Source organism: Theropithecus gelada, chromosome 7b, assembly GCF_003255815.1.
Source record: "Theropithecus gelada isolate Dixy chromosome 7b, Tgel_1.0, whole genome shotgun sequence".
NCBI classification, from domain to species: Eukaryota; Metazoa; Chordata; class Mammalia; order Primates; family Cercopithecidae; genus Theropithecus; species Theropithecus gelada.
In genome coordinates, this window is record NC_037675.1 from 21,913,500 (window position 1) to 21,929,687 (window position 16,188).

The 16,188-nt window shown below is 42.2% G+C and overlaps 2 non-coding genes across 2 annotated transcripts; both read right to left on the reverse strand.

Annotated features, from left to right (window-relative positions):
- Positions 1-11,654: 11,654 nt before the first annotated feature.
- On the reverse strand, positions 11,655-11,748 carry TRNAY-GUA. The gene is made up of 2 exons: positions 11,712-11,748; positions 11,655-11,690 (listed from the first exon to the last, which is right to left on the reverse strand). It is a non-coding gene; the product is annotated as a tRNA-Tyr (tRNA).
- Positions 11,749-14,995: 3,247 nt separating this feature from the next.
- TRNAY-GUA lies at positions 14,996-15,088 on the reverse strand. Its single transcript has 2 exons — positions 15,052-15,088; positions 14,996-15,031 (listed from the first exon to the last, which is right to left on the reverse strand). It is a non-coding gene; the product is annotated as a tRNA-Tyr (tRNA).
- Positions 15,089-16,188: the final 1,100 nt, after the last annotated feature.

A 16,188-nucleotide genomic window follows, 5' to 3' on the forward strand; every position in this document is an offset into this window, starting at 1 on the left:
ACTCAGAGCCAGAACTATAATGAACTACCAACTCCAGGAGGAACTTAACTTTCTCAGCAACAACCTGCCTTCTGGTTCAAAAAGAGTGGAGGCAATATAGAAACACACACATACACACAGAATCACAGTCTAGAATGAGGTTTGTTTTTTTTTTTTTTTTTTTTTTTTGAGGTTGAGTCTCACTCTGTCACCCAGGCTGGAGTGCAGTGGCGCTATTTCGGCTCACTGCAACCTCCGCCTCCCAGGTTCAAGTGATTCTCCTTCCTCAGCCTCCGGAGTAGCTGGCATTACAGGCATGCGCCACCACAACCGGCTAATTTTTGTATTTTTAGTAGAGAGGGGGTTTCACCATGTTGACCAGGCTGGTCTCAATCTCTTGACCTCGAGTGATCCACCGCCTCAGCCTCCCAAAATGCTGAAACTACAGACATGACCCACTGCGCCCGCCCGGCCTATGGAGATTTGATTGAGTTAACAGATTTCAGAACCTATCTGTTTCATTATGACAAATTCTTTAATATAAAACTTAAACTTTTTTCCTTTTCTTCCTTTTTCTTTTTATTCTTTAACACATAGCAAAACAAGACAGAGTGCTATTACCAAGTCTCGTAGTAAGAGGATGTCTTCATTCAGGCTGCTATAACAAATTACCATAAACAGGTAAACAACAAACATTTATTTCTCACCATTCTAGAGGCTGGAAATCTGATATCCCAGAGCCAACATGGTGGGGTTCTTGGTGGGGCTCTCTTTCTGGTTTACAGAGGGCAGTCTTCTTGCTGTGCCCTCACATGGAGGAAAAAGAGCTAGCTAGCTCTGTGGCCTCTTCTTATAAGGAGACTTATTTCGTTCATGAGGGCTCCAGTCTTACATGCTAATGATTTTCCAAAGGTCCCATTTCCAAATACCATCACACTGGGGTTAGGGCTTCATTATATGAATTTAAGAGGATATGGCCATTCAGTCTATTGCAAAGGAACTATTAGGAGGAAAAAATAGCAGAGGGAATCGAGTTTTTAAAAAGAGAGAAACAAACACAAGTCTAAAATACAAACAGGAGAAATCTGCTCCATAGTCCTTAATTTATCCATTTGAATTGACATGCAAATATTACCAGGTCTTGAGTATAACCATAGTGTTAATGAGAAGGATAAAAATGAACAAATAGAATGAGTGACCTTAGAGGAAACAGATATTTAAATGATGGAAACCATCTTTACATTTCCAAATTTATATTAATAAAATAATGTAAATATTAACAAACCAGGAATAGATGTTATGAGAAAGGAACTTCTAAGAACCAAAGAGTTCTTTAAATTAATGATGATATCATCAAAATTAACATAATATATACACACATATCAATTATAGTCATGCCCTGCATAGCAATGTTTCCATCAATGACAGACTGCATATACAACAGTGGTCCCATAAGATTGTAATGGAGTTGAAAAATTCCTATTGCCTAGTATTTACTATACTATATTTTTTGTTTATTTTAGAGTGTACTTTTTCTACTTATATATTTTTAAAATGTTAACTGTAAAATAGTCTCAGGCAGGTCCTTCAGGAGGTATTTCAGAAAGCATTGTTCTCATAGGAGATAACATTTCCATGCATGTTATCGCCCCCAAGGACCTACTAGTGGTGGCCAGGCGTAGTCGCTCATGCCTGTAATGCAAGAACTTTGGATGGCCAAGGTGGGCAGATCACCTGAGGTCAGGAATTCGAGACCAGCCTGACCAAAATGCAGAAACCCCGTCTCTATTAAAAATACAAAATTAGCCTGGTGTGATGGCGCATGCCTGTAATCCCAGCTACTCGGGAGACTGAGGCAGGAGAATCGCTTGAACTTGGGAGGCTGAGGCTGCAGTGAGCTGAGATCATGCCATTGCCCTCCAGCCTAGGCAACAAGAGTGAAATTCGGTCTCAAAAAAAAAAAAAAAAAAAAAAAGACAGAAAAGCAACCTACCAGTGGGACAACATGTGGAGGCAAAAGACAGTGATATAGTGATATTGACAATCTTGACCCTGTGAGGGTCTAGGTTAATGTGTGTGTCTTAGTTTTTTAACAAAAAAGCTTAAAAAGTAAAATAAAATAAAAATTTTTTAAATAAAAAAGCTTACAGAATAAGGACATAAAGAAAATATTCTTGTACAAATACACAGTGTGTGTTTTAAGCTAAGTGCTATTACAAAAGAGTAAAAAAGTTTAAAAAATTAAAAAGTTTATAAAGAAAAAGTTATAATAAACTAAGGTTAATTTATTATTGAAAAAAAATTAAATAAACTTAGAGTAGCCTAAGTATACAGTTTCTATAAAGCCTACAGTAGTAAAGAGTAATGTCCTAGGCCTTCACAGTCACTCTTACGACTCACACAGAGCAACTTTCAGTTATGAAAGCTCCATTCACGGTTAGTGCCTTAGACAGGTGTACCTTTTCTTTTCTTTTTTTTTTTTTTTTGAGATGGAGTTTTGCTCTTGTTGCCCAGGCTGGGCAGGCTGGAGTGCAATGGCACAATCTTGGCTTGCCACAACCTCTGCCTCCTGGGTTCAAGCAATTCTCCTGCCTCAGTCTCCCGATTAGCTGGGATTGCAGGCATGCACCACCACACCTGGCTAATTTTTGTATTTTTAGTAGAGACAGGGTTTCTCCATGTTGGTCAGGCTTGTCTCCAACTCCTGACCTCAGCTGATCCGTCCACCTTGGCCTCCCAAAGTGCTAGGATTACAGGCGTAAGCCACTGCGCCCGGCCCCATTTTTTATCTGTAGCTTTTCAATGTTTAGATACACACAAATGCTTAGCATTGTGTTACAATTGCCTATAATACTCAGTACAGTAACATGCTGTGTGGATTTATAGCCTAGGAGCAATAGGCTACACCATATAGACTAGCTGTGTGGTAGACTATACCACCTCAGTTTGTGTAAGTATACTCCATAATGTTTGCACAATAATGAAATTGCCTAATGATGCATTTCTTAAATCACATCCTTGTTAAGTGACACGTGACCGTACATGAGAGGCTTGGCTGAAGACAATCTTCTAGAATATAGAACTAAGAGATGAAATATATGAGAGAAATATTAAGAGACATGGAAGTTAAATCCAGGATGCTCAACATATATCCAATAGGAACTTCAGAAAATAACAAACATGGAGGAGATAAAGAATAGCCGGGCACGGTGGCTCACGCCTGTAATCCCAGCACTTTGGGAGGCCGAGGCGGGCGGATCACGAGGTCAGGAGATCGAGACCATCCTAGCTAACACTGTGAAACCCCGTCTCTACTAAAAAATACAAAAAATTAGCCGGGCGTGGTGGCGGGCGACTGTAGTCCCAGCTACTCGGGAGGCTGAGGCAGGAGAATGGCATAAACCCAGGAGGCGGAGCTTGCAGTGAGCCGAGATCGCGCCACTGCACTCCAGCCTGGGCGACAGAGCAAGACTCCGTCTCAAAAAAAAAAAAAAAAAAAAAAGAAAGAATATATAAGTTATCTGAACTAAAAAAAGACACTTCTGAAATTTGGGAGACCATGCAGTGAAGAGTATTGAACATGAAAATACCCACAACTATATACACTTTGGTGATGTCTCCAAAGTCCAAGAATAAAGACAAAAGCTTAAATGCTTCCTGAAATGTAAAAGAAAAAAATTATCTATAAAATAAGGAAAATCAGTTTCATCATCAATGAAAACTCTATGTAACAAGAACAATGTCAGTTATCTTCAGGAGTAAGAGGGAAAATGATTTTGAGTCTAGTATATTAGTTTTCTAGGGCTACCACAGACAGGGTAGTTTTAACAACAGGAATTCATTTTCTCACAATTCTAGAGGTTGGAAGTCCAAGATCAAGCTATTGGTTTCTTTTGAGACCTCTCTTTGGCTTGCAGATGGCTACCTTCTCTCTCTGTCCTTACACGGTTCATCCTTCATGTGCATGCATCTCTGGTGTCTGTGTCCAGATTTTTTCTTCTTATAAGGATATTAGTCAGGCTGGATTATGGCAGGCACACCCTAACAGCCTCTAACTCAATCACCACATTAAAGGTGCTATCCTATAGTCATGTTCTGGTGTATGGGGATTAGGGGGTTCAACATATTACATTTTGTAGAGACACAGTTCCGCCCATAACACCTACAATTCTATTTTCAGCATAAATAGCAGTCAAAAGAGAGTCTACACTGAGGGCACTTGGTGGAGGGGGGGGTGTTCTAGAACTTATATCTTCATTAAGATCCATGGATGCATTCTAAAGGAATTACTCAAGGTTGAACTCCTGAAAATAAAAAAAAAAAAAAATCATAAAACAGTGAGATGCAAAAAAGTTATTAGCAAGGAAAGAAGTAGAACTTATATGTAAATGTAAATAAATGTTAACACATTGTTTTAATATACTATGAATTCAATTTTCTAACATTTTATTCAAATATTTCATCTAGTTTCCTAAGAATGTCAATTATAGTGCCACCTAATGGCCATAAAAATCAATGACTTGGAGATAAAAATCTCAGATTATATAAAAAAATGTGAAGATAGTAAAGAAAGTAATGACTTGAAAGCTGAGATTCTTTCTCATCTTATTCTGAGTTAAATTAACCATAGCCATTGATAGAAACTATTATTTTATATGCATGTTAAAAATGTAAGGAGAAATTCCACTTTTGGCCATGATGGAGTAACAGGAACTGGATTTATCTTAACCCTAGTTAACTGTAACATGAACAAAATATGTGAAACAATGACTTCTAGAAATTAGACAACAGGCAGTGAAGGACTGTGATCCCTAAGAGAAGAAAAATAAGAGTGAATCCTATGAAGCATTTCCCCAGCTTTCAGTTGAAAGGCAGTTTCCAACCTGAACTACATAGAGGCAGCCCAGACAGACACCTCATTATTGTTAAGTTGAGAAGACAAAGATTAGAGCTTGAGGAGGTCAAGAAGCAGAATACTGGAGAAAAGGGAGCTTCACAAATAGAAAGCTTCTGACATCTGCAGATGAGAGATACATGAGACTTTCACTGAGTAATGAACTATGTGTGAAAGGAAACTACCAAGGCCAGGGAAAGAATCACTGGAAAACAGGAGACTCAACAATTCCCAATCCCACATAGGGGTAAGACTGGTTTATGCTCCCACCAACCAGAGTATAAAGACCTTGCAATATCCACAACTTTGGGTAAACACCAAAGAAAATGGTGAGAATGCACCGGTGCTGGAATAAAAGCTGCTCTGTACCTACCCGTAACATGATTTTTCCTCTGACTGTTATGTAAGATTTTTCTCTTATTACTGGTCTTAAGCAAATTGATTATGATGTGCCTTTGATTAATTTTCTTCTAGGGGTGTGTGTATGCGTATGCACATACTTTTTTTTTTTTTTTTTTTTTTGAGACGGAGTCTCGCTTTGTCGCCCAGGCTGGAGTGCTGTGGCGCGATCTCGGCTCACTGCAAGCTCCGCCTCCCGGGTTCACGCCATTCTCCTGCCTCAGCCTCCTGAGTAGCTGGGACTACAGGCACCCGCCACCACGCCCGGCTAATTTTTTTGTATTTTTAGTAGAGACGGGGTTTCACCGTGTTCACCAGGATGGTCTCGATCTCCTGACCTCGTGATCCGCCCGTCTCGGCCTCCCAAAGTGCTGGGATTACAAGCGTGAGCCACCGCGCCCGGAAATGTATGCACATACTTGAGATTCATTAAGCTACTTGGATCTGTGAGTTTATAATTTTCGTCATATTTTGAAATTTTTCAGTAACTAGTTTTTAAGTTTTTTGTCCCCTTTTCCATTTTCTCCATTTTCTTGGGAACCCTAATTTAATACACATGTGTGTGTGTGTGTGTGTGTGTGTGTGTGTGTGTGTGTGTCTGTCTGTGTGTCTGTGTGTGTGTTAATATTAGAGAATGTAGTTTCAGGCTAAATACTTTTACCAGACACAAAGAATGGCATTTCAACATTGTAAAGTGATCAGTTAATCAAGAAGATATGGCCAGGTGTGGTGGCTCATGCCTGTAATTCCAGTTTGGGAGTCCGAGGAGGGAGGATTGCTTGAGCCCAGGAATTTGTAACCAGTCTGGGCAACATAGACCTATCTCTACTAAAAATTAAAAAATTAATCAAACATGGTGGTGTGTGCCTATGGTCCCAGCTACTTGGGTGGCTGAGGTAGGAGGATCACTTGAGCCCAGGAATTCAAGGGTGCAGTGAGCTATGATCACAACACTGCAATGGAATAATATTAAATGCTCAATTAAAGCCACAAAAGGCAGAAAAATAGTAGAATACAGAAAAAAATGAACAAGGACAATAAATACAAAGCAGTTAAAATATAAAATATGGTAGATATTAATCCAACTATATAAATCATTAGTTTTACTGTGAATGGTCAAAATACACCAATACAAAGACTTTCAGGGTGGATTAAAAAGAAGACCGGACTATATGTTATCTACAAGAAACCTGCTTTAAATATAAAGACAGAAAGATACTCCATGCTAGCACTAATCTAAAGAAAGATACAGTAGCTATGTTAATTTCAGACAAAGAAGTCTTCAGAGTAAGAAAATTATCGGGATTAAGAGGAAATTACATAATGATAATGGGGTCAATTATCCAAGAAGACATAACAATCCTTAATGTGTTTACGCTGAATAGAGCCTGAAAATACATGAGGCAAAAATTGATAGAACTGCTAGGAGAAATCAACAAATCTACCATTATAGTTGGAGATTTCAGCATCCCTTTACCAGTAGTTAACAAATCTATCAAATCTAGCAGGCATAAAATTAGTAAGGGCATACTTGAACTCAATAGCACCATCAATCAACTGGATTTATATGCACACTTATAGATAACTTTATATAACCACAGCAGACTATACATTACTCTCAAGCGCACATGGGACATTCACCAAAATAGACATTCTGGGTCATCAAACACACATGAAATATTTTAAGTGAATAGAAATCATAACAGGATGTGTTCTCAGACCACAATGAAATTAAACTAGAAATCAATAACAGAAGAAATCAGTAACAGAAAATCCAACTATTCTTATATTAAACAACACACTTCTAAGTAACACATGGGTCAAAAAAGAAGTCTCAATATTTGGACTAAATATAAATAAAAATACAACTTATCAAATTTGTGGAGTGCAGTAAAAGCAGTGCTTAGAGAGACATTTATAGCCCCGAGTGTATATATCAGGAAATAAGAAAGATCTAGAATCAATGATTTAATGATTTAAGCTTCCACCTTAGAAAACTAGAGAAAAGGCCAAGCATGGTGGCTCACACATATAATCCCAGCACTTTGGGAGGTCAAGGAGGGAGGATTTCCTGAGCCCAAGAGTTTGAGACCAGCTTGGGTAACATAGTGAGCCCCATCTCTACAATAAATAAATAATAAATTACCCAGGCATGGTGGTGCACACCTGTAGTCCCACCTACTTGGGAGACTGAGGCAGGAAGATCACTTGAGCCTAGGAGGTTGTGGTTGCAATGAGCTGTGATTACACCGCTGCACTCCAACCTGGGCAACAGGGTGAGACCATGTCTTGGAAAAAAAAAAAAAAAAAAAAAGAAAGAAAGCTAGAGAAAGAAGAACAAAAATTAAATTCAAACAAGAAGAAAACTAATAATAAAAATTAGAGAGGAAGTCAATGAAACGGAAAACAGGAAAATAATAGAAAAAATTAATGAAAACAAAGGATGGTTCTTTGAAATGGTCAATAAAATCTATAAATCTCCAGCCAGGTTAACCGAAAATAAAAGAGAGAAAAGTCACAAATTACTAATATCAGAAATAAAAGTGGGGAATCACTACTTGCCCTACGGACTTTAAAAGAATAAATAAATATTAAAAACAATTTTATGCCCATAAATTTGACAACTTAGGTGAAATGGGCCACCTCCTTGAAAGACACACTACAAAAACTCACATAAGGAGAAATAGATCATGTGAATAGGCCTGTATGTATGAATGAAAGTGAATCAGCAATTTATAATCTTCTAAAGCAGAAAGCAACAGACCCATATGGGTCCACTGATAAGCTCCATCAAACATTTAAGAAATGAGGCAAATTCTTTACAATCTCTTACAGAAATTAGAAGCAGGAGGAACACTTTCTAACTTACTCTATGAGGCCAGCTTTACTCTAATATCAAAACTGAAGACATAACAAGAAAAGAAAATTACAGATCCATAAATCTCACAAATATAGATACAAAAATCCTCAACAACATATTGACAAATCAAATTTAACAATGTATAAAACAAAAATACACATTACATCCAAGAATGATTTATTGCAGCTATGAAAGTCTGGCTCAATATTCAAAAATCAACATAATCCATCACTTCAACAGGCTAAAGAAGAAAAACTATGTAATCATATCAATTGATAGTGAAAAAGCACTTGACAAAAGCTAACACATATTCATAATGAAAACTTTTAGAAAACCAGAATAGAGAGGAATTTCCTCAACTTGGTAAAGAACACCTACAAAAACCCTTCAGCTAACATCATACTTATTGGTGAGAAATTAGATGCTTTCCTGCTAAGATAGGCACAAGACAAGGATGTCCCCAGTTTACCACTTCTATTCAACATCTTACTGGAATCCTGATTAGTATATATCAGTCAAGAAAATAAAATAAAAGGCATGCTGATTGGGAAGGAAGAAATAAAACTGTCTTTGTTCGCCAATGGCATGACTGTCTATAGAAAATCTGAAAGAATTGACCAAAAAAACCCCTCTTGTAACTAGTAAGTGATTATAGCAGGGTTTCAGGATAAAAGGTTAATAAACAGATGTCAACTGCTTTCCTATATACCAGCAATGAACAATCGGAACTTGAAATTTAAATCATAACGCAATTTACATCAGCACCAAAAAATAAAATACTTGGGTATAATTCTAATAGAATATGTACAAGATTTATATGAGAAAAACTATAAAATGCTGATGAAAGAAGTATAAAGATATAAATAAATGAAGAGATATTTTGTTCATAAATAGAAAGACTATTGTTCTGATATCAGTTCTTCCCAATTTGATCTACAGATTCCACATAATCCCAGGATGTAATTATTTATTCAGAGCTCTCATCTTTCTTGAGCTGATGTTGAAACACCTCATGGCCAGTAAATAATCATATTCCAGGTGCCTACTCTGTGCAGGGTACTGTGCAAGGTACTTATGATACCAAAATGAATATGACATTGTCCCAGATTTCAAGGAGCTCACTCCTGATAGAGATATTAACGTGTAATATCAGTATAGAGTGATAGGTGGGAAGATGTAGCAATCAGGGAGTATCAGAGACAAAGAGGAAGAGAACCAGATTAAGACTTGGGAGTTATGAAAAGGTTCTGGTAAAAGATGATCCTGCCTTGAGTAACAGAGAATGAGAAGATTGACAAAAGAGGAGGCAGAGAGATCAAAACAGAGTAAGCACCCTGTTATCATCTTGCGTTCGTAAGCCCAGGAAACATGGTACATTTTGGCTGAGTAAAAGAGTCTGGGTGGGAGTGGGGAAAATGAAATTGATTAAGCTGGTTACTTCAGAGGTGCCATTTCTGGCTCTCCAACATTTTCAGTAAAATGTGAAAGCCTGTAAAAAGAATACATCTTCTGGGACAGTGTGGACCTCCCATGATGGGGTCATACTGTAAGACAGAGGCAGGAACTCACTTGTCCTTTTCTTTTGTGACCAAATTCATGCCTTATTATCTGAAAGACCATGAGATTGCAACATGAGAAAACAAGGAGCTATGCCTAGTAAGAAACTGCTTACTTTTAAGGCTTTTCTCCTAGGCATGGCTTCTCAGACGCTGTTCTTCTGCCTTATTTAAAAAAAAAAAAAAAAAAAAGGAGTGCCTTCAGATCCTGAGGAGGCTGAGACAACATGTTATTTTGGCTACCAGCCTCTATGACCCCACTGTCTCCTCTTTTAGAGAATGTTTATCTTTAAAGTGCCCAATAATTTTGACTTGAGGAGACTCTGATATTTAAACAAGGAGACTGCCTCAGAATGTCTCAAGGTATTTCAGTTTGTATATACTGTGGGATCAGAAGGCAAAGGGTAGACCTGAAAGGATTACACCTCTTGGCTTCCACCTGAAAAATAATCTAACACTTATCCACTGTCCTTTTACCCAACATAGTTCAGAATATGTTGCAATTTGAGGTCAGGTCTTATGTTTCTTGCTTATGTATTTCACATATAAACAGTCATTTTATCAGTGTTGGACCACATCCTTCTTGATTGCTGATATCGGTCTGAGTGGAGAGGTAGGGGAGAGTGACAAAAGCCTTGGTTTCTAATTAATCCCACTATTTAAAGGTAGAAAATAATATGTACAGTCTGTTCATACCATTTGATTATCACTGAGGCTGTTCCACATAGGAACTGATATTGATCTAAGCATCAGGACCCCAGCTAAGAGTAGTAATTGCTGGAAAAGGACACCCAATTAGTAAAGAGATAATATGATAAAGTTTGAAAAAGAGAGAAGACAATTTTTAGAGATCTTGAACGAAGATTTCCCAATTCCCCATTCCTGCCAAATCTGAAAAGCAGGAAAAGCAGACATTCAACACAAGATTTTTCTCCCTTGGCATCAGTCATGCCTTCATTTGTCAGCTGACCCAAGCCAGGCAGCTGCACAAAGCATGTGCAGAGGCAATGGCAATGGGACTGGAAATGAAGTGAGTGGAGGTGAATGCGGAAGAACATGAACATTATATACTTTTTCTCCTGCTTGTCGCTCTGGGGAATAATATATATATTATAATATATACATATACACACACATATATGTATACGTATACATATATATGTATACGTATGTGTATATATACATATATACACACACGTATGTGTGCATAAATGTATACATATACATATGTATAAAGTTTCATAGCTACAGTGCCCTGTCTATGAGAACTCAAATAGATGTAGGGCAATCTTCTCTGTTTCTGGAGTGAGTAGCAATTGAAACTCCAGGGATGTAATGACAGAAAAAAATTCCATGTACAACTTTTAAAATCCTCATTTCCTGATACTCTTGGACTTGTTTGTATGTTCTAATGATACTATATATAGTTAGTTACACGCACAATCAACACTCTTCAGGTTTCTGTTTATTTGCTCAGACTTTTCTGTGTCCACCCTACTTCTCTGACCACAGATCTACTCCTACTCCTGATCTAAAACTCAATTGACTCAACTTTGATAAGCATAGGCTTTACCAGAAAACCTCCCCTATTTACTAAGCTGCCTTCCATCACAGCTTAGAGTGAACTAAGACTTTTCACTCTAGTTGAGCAGTGCTCAAACCCTAAAGCAGTCCATGAGCAAAAGTGAAAGAGTGAGGTGCGGTGGGGTGCTGATTAAGAGAATTGGCTGGGTCACAAGACAGAAGCAACGGGCACTATGGGGCTGACGGGTACATGTCTCTGGACTGCAGGAAAAATGAGCAGACTCCCAAGGCCACAAAATAGGCTGTGGGAAGCTGGATGATCCGGAAAGGCCTTGCTGGGTTTCAGCTGGGAGAGTGTCGATGCTGGTTGGCAGAGCCTTTGACCTGGCAGAGATGCAGCCTGGTAGTTTTGGTGCGTGCGTGCGCAAAAGCATAAAGTACTTCCTTCGAGCCGGAATCGAACCAGCGACCTAAGGATGTCCACAGATGTTTCTACAGGCTACAGTCCTCCGCTCTACCAGCTGAGCTATCGAAGGGCGCACGCCTCTGCGGTTAGGTCATTGATCTTTCAGCAAATGCAAGAAGCCAAATCCTTGCAACTGTAGTCGTCCAATAAGCTTTCAGTTGGTTGGAACTCGCCTTACAGAGATAACCCTGCGCCGATCGCCACCGTGCTCCTTTTGCGGCGGAACAAAATCCTCTGGGTGTGGTTGACTGGCTTCCCCCGGCATCAATAACAACTATCCATGAGGGGCGGGCCGGATAGGGGGCGGGCGGGAAGGGGGAGAGGGGGTGGTGGTGGGAGTGTGCTCTCACTTGTTATCGTCTTCCTCCTGTGCATCCCCCTTTCTACAGGTGAAGACGACAGACTTCAGTAGCAAAAAAAAAAAAAAAAAAAACGAAAAAAGAAAAAAAGTGAGAGGGTGAGAGGCAGAGGGCCAACCCGCCGAGGTGGATGCAGGATGCGGGGGTCCGGTGAGGGAAGGGTTGCTGGAGGAGAAAGGAGGAGAACTGGAATGGACACTGGTAGAAGGCTTCCAACCCTAGGCGAGCCGCAGAGTCTGGTGGCGGCCGGTTATGAGGCCGTTCCCTAACGCTCTGACCTCCCTTCACCTTCCACTGCTCTCCCACCCCCTCAACCCCCAACCCCCGTTCCTCCTCCTGATGCATTTTCTCCCTTCTACCCACAGTATCCTATGTTCACTTTTTGGCCCGTTGAGGTGTACTGGGAAGTGAGGGAAAGAACAAATAGAATTAGGTGAGGAGACCCCTCCCAGGGATTGCAGAGGCACAGGTGATACCCCTTCTCCCTCGGGGCCAATCTGGGGGTTGGCTTGCCTCCTCTGAAAACCGACTAGAAATATTTTGCCAGTTGCAACTTTTAAAAGTAGGACAAGGCTCTGTGGGGTCTGAAAAAGCAAAGGGACAAGGACCAGCCTGCACAACATGGCAAAATCTTATCTTTACAAAAATTACAAAAATTAGCCAGGTGTGGTAGCACGAGCCTGTAGTCCCAGCTACTTAGGAGGCTGAGGTGGGAGGATTGCTTGAGGCCAGGAGTTCAAGGCTACAGTGAGCTATGATTATGCCCCTGAACTCTAGCCTGGGTGACAGAAGAGACCCTGTCTCAAAAAAAAAAAAAAAAAAAATTGGAGGGTAGGTGAAGTAGAAGACAGAAGGGTCAGTTTTGGACTGCTTACCCTGATGCCATGTCTTTGACAAAGGTTTCAGATCTGATCTGGTGTGTGCCACTACCCCAAGACCACTGGGACACCCACTCCCCAGCTGAACACCTAGTGGAGGTGCAGCAAGCCACATCCAAGGGACCTAGCCACCATTGATTTTAAGTCCACTCCCCATCTTATGGCAAGTGGGTCTGGATCTCTGAGGGCAAGGGTCAAATGCTCACAGAACCCAGCTACTCTCTGTCATGGCTCAAACAGGAAGAGGTGGTACCCAGGTTTCAACCTTGCTTGTGTTGGCCACCAAAGCTGGCTCACCTCTGATTTTCCCACCAAAGCACTAAACAGAGGTTCCAAAGAGCCTGGGGTCTCTATATCCCATCATGAACTTATCCAGTAAGGGACAAAGGTACTACATTTGGTCTGTGTTTGTTGGTCTCTGCCTTTGGTGTCATTGGAGGCAGGGATCTCTCTGTGGCTCCAAAGCCATAGAATCATCCTGGGCACTGGCGATGCCATAGCTCAGCCTCCTTCTGTTAGCAATGACAAGCGGGAAAGGCTGACAAAGCCAGGGGAATGTTGGGGGAAATAGGGAGGTGGGGGGAGATGAGGAGCTGCTTCCCAGGAGAGGAAGACATGTGTAGTCTTCAGTTTGAGACCCGCAATGAAACAGCTCTTGTGGCCATAGCAGGTAGTGGAAGTCAGTGTCTCAGTCCCCAGAGGGCCTCAGAGGGGCACGTTCCCATGGGCTGTTTGGCTTGGGGTGCTCTCTGTGATAGGTTGCATGCGTGCATCAAATCTCTGGAGTTTTTTTCCGAGATGGTGAGATGAGACCAAGTATTGTTTGTTGGCCTTCTTCTCTGCCTCATGCCCACAGAACCCACTCCATCTCCCAGGAGGTGAAGCCCCTCTTCGTTGGAGAAAACCTAAGTCCATTTCCTGCTTCATTCTCTCTGATTGGGCCTCAGCATGTTTTCCTTCGGGGTGAGGGTAGAGTCCATCTGTGCCTCTAGGCCCAAAGCTCCAAACTGCTCAGACCCACCAGGCAGTGGCCTAAGGCAGCGAATTCGTGTGCCTCTGTATAATGACAGCTGTCACTCAAGCTTTACTTCTGCTCCCTGCCATGGACCCAACAGCCCCTAACTCTCCAGGATCACTGAAGCTCTTTTCAAGCCTGCACTTTCGTACTCCCCTTCTGTCTCCCTTACCATCTCAAGTAGCAGGGCACTCGACACAGGTGTTTTTGATGGCTTTGAACTGAATGTTAGGTCCTTGCTTTTCCAGCAGGGGCCAAACTCGCCTGTAGCAGCATGAAAAGTTGTGAAGCTCAGAAAAAGTGAGGCTTGAGGGATTTGGGAAAAGCTGTGGGGATAGGGGATAGACTCACCTTGTCCTCAACCTAAAGGGCAACCTGACCTGGCTAATGGAAGTTCTTACGATCAGGAAATTCTCAGGGTGACAGCTGTCTCCCCAAAGTAGGACACAGCAAAGTGGGAATGAACATTTTCTTTATGCCTGTCTAAGTCTATACATTTCCAGCAAAGGAGAATGAGAGGGGCTGGCTGAGGGGTCGGGGGAGAGAGAGAGGGAGGCAGAGACACAGGGACAAAGAGAAATATACAGGGACAGAGAAACTGTGAAAGAGAGAAAGAGAATGAGACAGAGACAGACATGAGACTGTCGGATCTCAACGCAGTGACAAAGAGCCTGAGATGGATGAGAGCGAGAGGGTGAGTTTTCACGGAAGATACCATGGTTATCCCCACTTTACACCCTTGTCAAGTAAGCTTGATGTTCTCCAGGGAACTTGACCTTCCAGGTTTTGCCCACCTGGTCAGGAGACCTCTTTCAAAAGTGAGCACAGCGGTGTTGTCACAGCCAGCAGCCAGCAGCGATGCTCAAGCCTGAGAGCAGTCTGTGAATAAAAGCGAGAGAGCACAGGATGGGGAAGTGGGGGATGGCACGAATAGAAGGATTGGTGGGGTCACAAAGCAGAAGCAAGGCGTGGGAAGCTAGGTGATCAGGAAAGACTTCGTGGGTGTTTTGCCTGGGAGAGTGTGAGTGCGGCCAGGCAGCATTGCGTGCAAAAGCGTCAGGCACCTCCTTCGAGCCGGAATCGAACCAGCGACCTAAGGATGTCCACAATGTCTGTACAATCTACAGTCCTCCGCTCTACCAGCTGAGCTATCGAAGGGTGCATGCTGTCAAACCTGAGTCATTAGACTTTCAGCAAACAGAGGAAGCCACCTCCCTGGAATGCTCGAGGTCCAATATGAGTTGGGTTGGTTGGGACCCACCTTGGAAGAGAACCCTGCGCGGGTCGCCACCGTGCCCCTTTCGGGGCAGAGCAAATCCTCTGGGCGAGGATGCCTGGCGTCTTTCGGGCTCTGATAGCCACCATCCACGAGGAGGAGCTCTCATCTGTGACAGCCTTCCTGTCCCTGAGTATCCCCCTTTCTACAGGTGAGGACGACAGTCCCCCGTGACCTGAGAGAAAATGAGGTGAGTCAGTGAGGGCACCGGGATTGGCGAGGTGGTTGGGTGGGTCTAGTCGGGGAGAGAACGCTGGAGGAGGAAAGGAGGAAAACCCTAATGGGCGCTGGATAGGCAGCTGACAACTCCAGCCCAACCTCAGGGTCTGGTGCAGGTCTCTAATGGGCGCTGCCATAACAGTCTGATCTCTCTACTCCCTCCCCCACCACACACACAGGGCCCTCCTCCCCAGGCGCCCCGCCCTTCTCCTCACAGGAGTCTATGCTCACATTTTGGCGCATTGAAGTGCACTGGGAAGTGAGGTGAGGAAATCTCTCCCAGGCTTGCAGATGCACATGTGAGATACCCTCTTCTGCAAACAGGCCAAGAATTCCAGTCAGAAGCTGCCGATTTCTGAAATAAGGCAAAGTTCTGTGGGTTTCCTTGAAAAACAAGAAGCCAGGTAAAGGACAGAAGTGTGAGCTTTGGACTCCTTATCCTGACCCCACATCTTTGACAAAAGTTTCAGATCCCATCTGGCGTGTGCCCACCACTCCAAGGCTACTGAGACACTCACCCTGCAGCAGAACACCTAGAGGAGCACAGGAAGCCACACCCAAGGAACCTAGCCTCCGTTGAGTTTATGTCCACTTCCTGTCTTATGGCAAGTGGGTGTGGATCTCCAAGGGTGAGGGTCAGATCCTCACAGACCTCCTGCTACTCTCTGCCATGGCACAACTGGGAAGAGTGGGCACCAGGGTTCACTCTCACTTGTGCTGGCTACCAAACCCATTTGTTGGTTCGCCTCTGGTTTTCCCCCAA